Here is a 10269-nt window from a genome sequence, read left to right as displayed (position 1 = left end):
ATATTTCTAAAATATATCTATGATTTGTTTAAACCTTTTTATCTCGATTGATCTGACACATACCGTGATCCTAAACCAGCAAGGTGCTATCTCACTTTTTTATTCAAAACAAATTAATTAAATTAAAAAGTACTTAATTGTCATTTTTTGCTTCATTCTAATCTTATTTTAATTTTCATTATTTTACTAGTGGTCCGTTGCCAGATTACAATCATGCAATTTAAAAAAATGACAGAAAACAATGTAATATTCAAGACGGCTTCCAACGTCAACATTTTGAAGGGTTATTATTTAGCCTCAAGATGCTATCGCTATGCAAACTACCATTTTTTGAACTTTAAACGTTCTCAATGTAAAAATTTGCATCTGTTTTTGACAAATTCGTGCCGAAAATAGTTGAAACCAATTTGCTTCTTTGCTTGCCTACGCAGTTTCTTGGCTCGAGAGGTCGAGGGATCAGCCTATTACTTCGTCAGCTCTCAGCAGATGTTAATTTGTTTTCAGAGGTTCACGAGGTGTCTAGTTTTTGGTTGTGTTACGATTTCAAAAAATATATCGGAAGATAATAAAAGACTGATTGGAAGCTGATTGGAATAATAATGTTAAAAATTATCAACGTCAGAACAAAATCGTCAAAAACAAGTAATGCTATCGTTTTGAAGGCTGCTTCGATATAATTGTTTATGAGAGCGAAGTATAGAGGCTGCAAACGTCCGTAACAGATTGGTCACATTGAACTGCTTCTTCAAGTTTTAATTATTTATGTATTAGACAAAAAAACGAACAAAATTGGAAAGATATTTTTACTAAGAAGAAAAATCCAATGGAGAACGGAATCCAATTATTTGAAGGGATATGAAAGAATAAAAAAACTTGTTGAGTATTTTACAGATTACGAATTACTTTAAATATTCCAAGTACTGCAAGATGGCATTCGCAGTATCTCGGGACTCTCTAAACTGTTTTTCTTCTTCTCGCTTCTATCTTACTGTAGTTCCGAAGCGTAAACTTCGCAATTCCGCTGACATTGCAAGCGCCTCTCTATCGATCCCTTGGACCTCCTTGTCCGATATTGCAAGAAACATATAGCGGGACTGCAGTGTATTTCACAAATATTTCAGGAATTTGATAGGACTTTAATGTATTAACAAAATTTCAAGGGTTTTACGAAGTTCAAGGCATGCAGTTTCTCTACTTTTTTCAGTAATTCCCTATATTGATTTTCGCGTAATATTTTTTTCGGGAAGAGATTAAGCCAAAGTAGTATTATCAATTAGAAATACTAGGTTTTCAAAAAGTCTCGGACTCGGTGAGCTAAAAGCATAGAATTCGATATCTGAGAGCAAAGTAGCGTAGCCTAATACCTGAAACTTCGATACCTAGGCTTTAAGAGCAAGGGTTCCGCGATCTTGGTTCTCGTGCCAAAGCGTAATAAAATCAAGGAGTAGTGCCGTAAATTAATTTTCGAAATTTCTCTTCGTTTAGAGTTGAAAAATTTTGCAACAATTTTTAAAATTTCTGAAGAAATAAGCGCATAATAATCTCCAAGGGTAATATCTTATCAGCATCTTGTTCTGGCCTCAACATTGACGCGCAGAATGTAGAAAAGCAGTAGAGGACCAATTACTCTCGCGAAATAATTCTTTATGTCCTTTTGACATCTGGCACTTCAATTTTGCAACAATAAGTTCATGATATACTATTGTACTTTAAAAAATAAAAAGAAATGGTATCCCATGTTTCTGCTTGCAGATTTAAGTTTGCAGTTCGACTGCTTACCGAATGGTGACCCTATTCCTCGTGTACCTCGTTGCAGACCTTCTTATTCTTCTTCTGAAAAGCCACACACGTCTGAGAGGTCTCTTCCTTCAGCTGAGCGTCTTCTTCGTGAAAGGTCCAGATCTCCCACCAAGTGTAATGCTCAACCTACCAGGCTGCCTTCTTCTGACGGAAATGGATATGATCTTGAAGAACTTGAATTCATTCGCCTTTTTCCTGTTTCAAGTCTAAACCGAGTATTCGCACTTCGCAAATATACTTTTCCGGCTAAGAAACTATTTAGGTTAGGCGCAGCATACAATGAATTTGTGCCGATTCCAAAACAAGAACAAATTGTATTATCAACATTCACCGGTGATGTCTTTGCAATATTGGAAAGTAATGACGTCTTGGCTGGATTATATGGTGGTCCTGGTAGAAGACGGATGAAAATAAACATGGAAAGTGGCAAACGCTCCCAATTGTCCCGAGAAGAAATCAGTGAAGTTCCAGTAGGTGCCCGCCGCCCAATCAAATCGAATTTTAGAGTGAAGCGTGTCGAGTTCAATCCTCCACACCATATATTCGATTAAAACAAAATGAAAATACAAAATTCGCTATTTTTCATAATCCTAAGTCGGCCCTAAATGTGATTAGCAACTTCTGGATAGAAATAATAATGAAAAGTCTCTGTGTTATGGTTATTGAAGCAAAAAGACTTGTAAACTTTTATCACTGACCAAGCGAATCTCTTTGGGTAAACAATAGAAAAAAATTACTTTTTAGTGGTTTGATGGAAAATTTCCATTGGGTTTAACAGAAAGAAATATATAGAAGTTTGTTTTTGAAAAATGCGTAGAATTATTATTTTGACGTTTTGTATTTCAAATATTGGAAGAAGAATACGAAATGGATGAAAATTTACCTTCATAAGAGGGTACTAGAAACTATTGAGCGGGCGGATTGCACAACCATCTTAGCGCATGGATTCAGCCAACCTAGTAGGCAAAAGAGAAGATAACGTGTTGCTACGGGCCGAGTTAGTCAGACAAATAATTTCGAAACTGCCGTCATGTCCAATCAAGTCGGTCCGTAAAAACGCGTTATCCCCTCTCTTGTCTACTAGGCAGCCTGAATCCGAGCACTTAGGTCGTTGTAAAATCGGCACGCTCAATTTATCTCATGACAGGTCTGAAATTAAAACATATATTTTTTTTTAATAAAAAAATTTTTTTAGTAACTTAAAACTACATGAGTATTGAGGTAAATTATGTAAAAATTCACCATTTAAACAAACATTATGTATCTTGGGAATTATTTGACATAATTTAATTTTCTCTCCATGAGCTTCTAAAGAGAGCTAAACTCTTTTAAAATCCATTAAAAAATATGTTAAAACCTTATAAAATAACCAAAATGGCGTACGTTTTTCGAAAAAACTAAAAAGTCAATTTTCTGAAAAAGGCCACTCTCGACTTTTTTGGATTTGTTTTGTAGATTTATCAAAATCTTGAGAGATATCCTGCGAGTTTCGTCCTCACTAAGGTATTCCCTCTTATAGAAAAAAATTATATATTTACAGAATACGTACAGTTTTGAAATTCATTAATATCAGATTTTTCAAAATTCTTGAATGTTTGTAATTCCTGGAACTTTTTCCAACTATTTTTTCTTTCCTCCTCCACAACTAGCAACTCCCTCTGGTGATAGCAGTATTTGATTAATGACGCCAGTGTACGTCTTTACTTTTCGGACAAAAGATTCGGCATCATCTATGGATTCTATAAAATGTGAGCCCACAACGCCATCATAGCGCTCTTTCCCATGGCTAGTTGCTGAAAAGTTCGACTTTTTCTTCAAGATGATTTACTCAATGCGTGATCCTGACAGCGATTTTTAAACTGAGCTGCAGCTGCATCTGTTCTTATTGTAATTTCTTTCAATTTCTCAGGATTCGAATATTCCATAATTTGCACAATGCGATCAATTGCCAATAATGCGTGTGCAGAATCATGCTTCTTATCACCGGGAACTACTTTGTTCCAAATCGCACAAACAGTATCATCTTAACCAGTTTCCTCTAAAAGTGCTACAAATTAAAGCGTAATTCCTCTAGCTCTTGGGTATTTTTTGCAATCACCAAATTTCGTATATTCTCCTGGCGCCAGCGTCAGCAGACGGATCTTTTCTTGTGTACTTGTACAGTTTTTCAAAGATTTTTAAAATTGGAAACCCATTCGTCGCTCGAAACGATTCTTCTTTCTGGGAAAAAAGGTCCTAACAAAAAAGCAAACAACTCATGAAGCTGCACACAAATGGGTCACTAGCATTGCTGTATATCACTTGTGAATAGTTTCGATGTATAAAATAAAACTAAAAAACGAAATCAAACACTTTCATTATTCAACACGAATTTTTACTAAAAATATTTCCAAAGATAAAATATCACTGAATAGAATATTCTATCTTTCTGTAATTCAGGTTGTTCTAGTAGTGCATTCATTTTTTTGTATATCGACAACATTTTAATTAACTTCAGAGTTACCTATTATCATATTAAGTTATCATATTAAGAAAAAGTTAAAAGTTAGCTTATTCGCTGTTGTTTTTAGTTATAACAACAATAAGACACCGGAAAACGCGGACCGAATGAACGCTATCGTTGCGCTGCAGCATAATCATAAAGGAACTCTGAAGTAATCTTAAAGTATTCTCACATTATAATTAATAGAAGAAACAAAATTAATATAAAAATTGGTCCAATCAGTATTATACTTTAAAATTAACGTTAAAAGATAATGCCGTAAATGCAATAGGTTTATTTTTCAGCGCTTAAAATTTTAAAAACATAGTGTAACTGTCACTAAGGTCGCCTCACATAATGTTTTTTTTTAATTTCTAACGCTAAAAAATAAACCTATTTCGATAACGGCATTACGTTCTAACGCAGATTTTAAGGTACAAATATTATTTCAACAATTTATATATTTATTTTGCTTCTGTTATTAATTATAATGCGAGATTACTTTAAGGTTACTTTAGGGTTACAGTTAGGTAACACTTTCACACTTTAAATATTTTCATTCCGCAAAAGATATATTATTCGGAAAAGATAAGAAATAAGTTGCAGAAAAAATGATCCTACTTTGTTTCTGTACAATATCCTATATGAATGCCTTCATTTTCTTTCGAACCTCAAAAATGTTGAAGCTCAAAATTTCACGGAAATAGACGTACTTACAAAGTATTAGCATCCTGTTAAAAAAAAACAAGAAACCAATGAACAAATTTGGACGACAACGATAATCACAAGGAAATATTGGCTTTATATTTCAAAGTTGTTTAAAATTCTTTTCTGGCTCTACTCTATTTTTTTTTAATTCAAAGTAAAATAGCTATAAAAATTTCAGTAGCTGATGCAACCATTAGGCAACCCCTTTCTCCTTTTTGCTTATCAATAACCCTCCCTGTCTGTGACCAAATATTTCGAAAATCATCCCAATTTAGTTCGCGTTTTCAGTTTTTGGTCGGGTTCGGGTTGTAAACTTAAAATCCGACCAGGACCGAAGTCATTTTGCTCATCAGAAATACAGGCATATAATAGATTTCTTTTAAAATTAAAATTAAAATTATTTCTTGAAGAAAATATCCTAATCCTTCTTCACTCCAATGGGAATTGAACCACAAAACTTCTGATTTCCGGTCAGGTGCTTTTTCAATGAAGCTATTAGAGGGATCAGAATAAGCACTCTTAACTAAAGAAAATAACGCTAATTTTTAGCTAGGTGTTAATTGTGCAAGTAATTATTTTAAAGGAATCTGTTATATCGTCAGAGATGGTGCTTTACCAACCGTAGACAACCCTCCATAACCATGAAGGCAAAAAATCTACACAATATCGGTCAAGTTAAGAATTTTCAATAACAGAAAATGCTTAACGTCTAATCAGACTAGATGGAAACTAATATTTAAAATTAAAATTAAAATTATTTCTTGAAGAAAAGATCCAACTACTTCTTCATTCCATTGGGAATCAGACTCCTTTAAAATAATCACTTGTACCATAACACCTAGCTAAAAATTAGCGTTTTTTTCTTGTATTAAGAGTTCTTATTCTGATCCCTCTAATGGTCCATGATTTAGAAAAATGTATCTGCCAAAATTACCAGAAGCCTTCAGAAATATGTATAAAAACATTAGTAAGTGGTTTTAAAAAATTCTGGTTAAGATCCAGATTCTTAATGAAGTGCTATTTGAACGCATATCTTTATTTGATCAAACCACGGTCGAGGTCAGTAATATATTTTTCTTAGATTGCTGATTTGGGAAATATAAGTATCTCAGAAGGAGATTAGGCCACTATAATGTACAAGATAACGATTACAATATTGAAGTTGAACCTCATTTTCAATGTCATTTTGAAGTCAGCTTTGTTTTTTAAAAAATTTGGAACCCCTATTTTTGATACTAGAATAAAAAAGAATGCGAAATTTTTACGTTTGGGTATGTGTTTAGTACAAGGCCTCAGGTTAACTCTACAGATCAAATAAAGGTCAAAGAACGCTTTCATATGACCTCGTAGGAATCTCGCAAAACTATTGAGGTAAATACCAAGGTCATATTCTACGTAATTTTCAACGAGGAATCCAACGTTGACCTCTAATTTGACGTTAAACCTGATTGTCAAGGTCACCGTAGAATTCCTCGTTAAAAGTTACCTAGAGTATGACTTTGGTTTTTTACAATAATTCTACGAGATTCCTACGAGGTCCTTTTACAGCGGACTTTAACCTTTATTTGAGCTGTAGAGGTTACGTTACCTCTTAACCTAAAAACATGCTTGAACGTAAAATTTTCTGCTCTTTTCGATTCTATGACCTAAAAATTGCCAATAACATGCGGTTCAAGGTCAAATCCAACGTCACCGTTATATTCTTTGTTAAAAGCTATCTAGGGTATGACATTGGGTTTTTTTTAAAATAATCCACAGAGATTTCTAGTGGTTTCAAAATTTGGTGGCGACCCAGTATAGTATACGCAGGTCATACAACCTTTGACAAATACATAATTCAAAAGGAGCCGGTAACTAGCCTGAATTACAAGATTATAACGGTTTGATCTGCGTCTGACTATCATTGACTTCTAAAAAGTCATGTTGCACAACATTGCGTCATGGCTCTAAAGCTTACATTTTAACGAATTGTAATTGCCACTAAAACGTTTGGCTGTCGTTAGACGTCAAAAACTTCGGAAAAAGAACATAGTATAAAGAAGAGAAAAAAGAATAAATATTAAAAAATTCTAAAGAAATGAGAAAGTAATAATTTCGCTCGGCAATTTCCTGATAAGGATCTAATTCTGACCCCACAATTCAGATGTCGGATGCTAAAAGTTAGCAGAGGACGTTTTGGACTAGTTTTTTTTTACGGACAATATATACAATAAAACAATAAAACAATTTAAATTTATCAAATTCATATGCAGTTCTGCCAGAAGAAGGAAGCCCGGTAGGTGAAAAAATGTACCTGGCAGGAGGAGACCTGGACCGGAGTGAAGGGAAGGCTTGACAAGAGTAAGAAGCCTTCCGGGTGAATGGCGCCTATCTGAAAATTGAGAAGGTCTACGAGGAGGAATACGAGAAATAGTGTCACCATTTGATAAACACTCGAATCGTGAATTTAACTCTGCAAGCGGAAACAGATCATTTTTTGTGCATCTTTCTAATTGTTTGGAAGTACGTAGGTGTATCATGAACTTATTGTGATATTGCTTCTTATTTATTATTTCCAATTTTTAACTCGATGTTGCGTTTATTGTGAAAATAATTTAGGACATCAAAAGTGTCGGTCAGGCAGGAATCAGGTCACGTGATTCACTTGTTACATGGCATTAAGAAAATTATTCTCCTATTTTAGAATTATTTGTGATTTCTCTCGAAATTGTTTATACTATTTATAAAGTAGAGGTGCATCATTATTTCTGATGTTGGTTTACATCCGCCACTTCGGAATATGTTTGGCAATTACTAAATCACAAATTTTTCCTTGTATTACGCCCATTTGGTATTGTTTTAAGTTTCACCAAAAATAAGACACCGGAGAACGACCATGCAGCTATGTTCGTGTAACATTTTTTCACGGTCAATATTATTATTTTGAAAAAGACTGATTTATATACCATGAAAATCGCCTATAGGAATAATGACCTTAGGGTCCATTCACAAAATAAGGTATACATTTTTCAGGAACTTCTTCTCCCCCCCCCCTCGCGCGATACTTGTTCCACTGGTTTTAACATGGAGAATGATGTTTTGGCAGACCCCCCCCCCCACTAAAACTGTCACGTATTTTGTGAACGAGCCCTCACGGTTTTTCTGTGTAATTAAAATTAAAATTCAATGCTTTAAATTAATTATCTTAGAGGGCGATGTCAGGACTCGAGTGGGCAATGAAGACTATGTCTATGGAGATAAGTCATTCCCGCGGAATTCAGACAATCAAATAATATATGTACTAGGTACTCAGCTCCTGCAGGACACGCCCTGCACCAATCGCTGGGAATTTGTTGTCATAAAATGCGGTCACCGTATACTTATGTGGAAATTTCAACGTCCTTTTATGCGAAAATGAAATTCTCTCTACTTGAATTGAGTCTTAATATTCTGAGAAAAGAAAAAGTTTGATCCTTCGACAAAGACTGTTCTTCTACATTTCTGCGAAAGTTTCCCTGAATCTTATTTTCAATTATCTGTTGGCGAAAGTTTTCAACCTCTGCTTTCTTTACGTCAGCTTTCAGAAGCGAAACATCTAGATCAAATAATGCACCTTCGTCAATTCTGATGTTAAAAGTCAAGCCAAGGGTAGGTGCCGCATGCTCCGCGGATTTGTAAAAGAAGATACTTGTATTTGCTACAGAGTGACTCCTTCACTAATTTTACGTCATAAATTTAGCTTTGAGGCATGCTCAGGTATGTATAGGTTTCTACAGTATCAAGATATCTAGTAGCACTTATATAGACAATCTTAAGATACGAGGGAACGCCATTATCTTTCCTTACTTCAGATGAATTTTGGCAAACTTGTACAATCCGAATTCTATACCAATCTCGCCTGTGTACCTCATGACGATATTTAAAGCACTCTGAAGTTTTCTTTTACCAGAAGCATAGATCTTTAGGTCTTCCATATAAAATACATGAGTCACAATGTTCTTCTTGATTGTCAGAAGCTTTGACTTGTTCATTGTGTAATTTTAGATCTTTAGTTCTTGATCGAACTTTCGAATCCTTTTAGATAGTTACAGACAGTAAGCTCCTGATTTGTATAATAATTTTTTCTCTATACAATAAGCTATTATTTAATTAAATCCCATCGTTCTAATCAATGACGCTATTTAGCATTCATAATAGAAGCTGTACTTTTTCTTTGAGACATTTTGCATTTGTTGACTTACTTTCACTATCTACTTGTAACTTGTTATGAAAACTATGTAGAAAACTCTAGTTGCCTTCTTAAATTGGTTGACTATATCGCTAATTATTTATGCAATTTGAGCGTTTGCACGATTTTTTGAAATAATCTATAGTTGTTCAAATCAATTTTTTACAATAATCAATGAATATCTTGCACCATTAGCACAATTTTTATACGTTAAAAAGCAGTTATTAGTTTTATCTCTTGTTTGAACAGTACATATTGTTACTTAAGTTCTTAACAATAAACTTCTGCATGTACGTTCTCACTTTATCTTTATTTAGAACGCAGTATTTCCTTTTAACTAAGTTTTCGACCTTACAATAGACCTTTTTCAAGGATAATGGCGAAAACGCGTACGTAGCATAATTAGGTATATAAATCTGTGCTAGCGTTAAATGTTATGAAATTCTTATCTATTTATTATTTAATCATGCAATGATTTGAGTTATAAAAGATAAAATCACATACATGTTAGTAATACACCACTACAGGAAGTATCATATACTCAGAACCAACCAGAATAATTATCAGTTATACCGTTACCAATTTCTTCATTAATACATTAATAAGTTCTTCCTGTGCATGGAAAAAATGGAACTCGTTTTTACTCTGATCTTATCTTCGACAGTTATCCTTAACTTGATTAGTGAGTAAAATAATAAATACTTAACATTTTAAAAAAATATATAAGCTTGACTTTTCTCACACATGTTCCACATTTCTGCAGACAAAAGTCAGGTTCGCTCCCCTAGCACTTCCAGAACGTAATTTTAGTATTTTTATGCTATAATTTCGGGCTTTTCAGGCTTTTTTGGGCACAGATGCCGATTTTTCGGCTCTTTTAGTTTATTCAAAAAACCGGACTTTTAGGTGGAAATGCTGACCGCTATCACCTCCAGTACAGAATATTTGAAAAATTGAAAAAATAAACATCGCTATAATTTTGGGCTTTTTTGGACTCTTCGAAAATTCAAAAATTAAATTTGAAAAAACAAACCCTATCATTAAAAACTACCCTTAACATTCATTATGCACC

This window comes from Belonocnema kinseyi, chromosome 1, assembly GCF_010883055.1.
Source record: "Belonocnema kinseyi isolate 2016_QV_RU_SX_M_011 chromosome 1, B_treatae_v1, whole genome shotgun sequence".
NCBI lineage: Eukaryota > Metazoa > Arthropoda > Insecta > Hymenoptera > Cynipidae > Belonocnema > Belonocnema kinseyi.
This window is presented reverse-complemented; position numbering follows the sequence as displayed.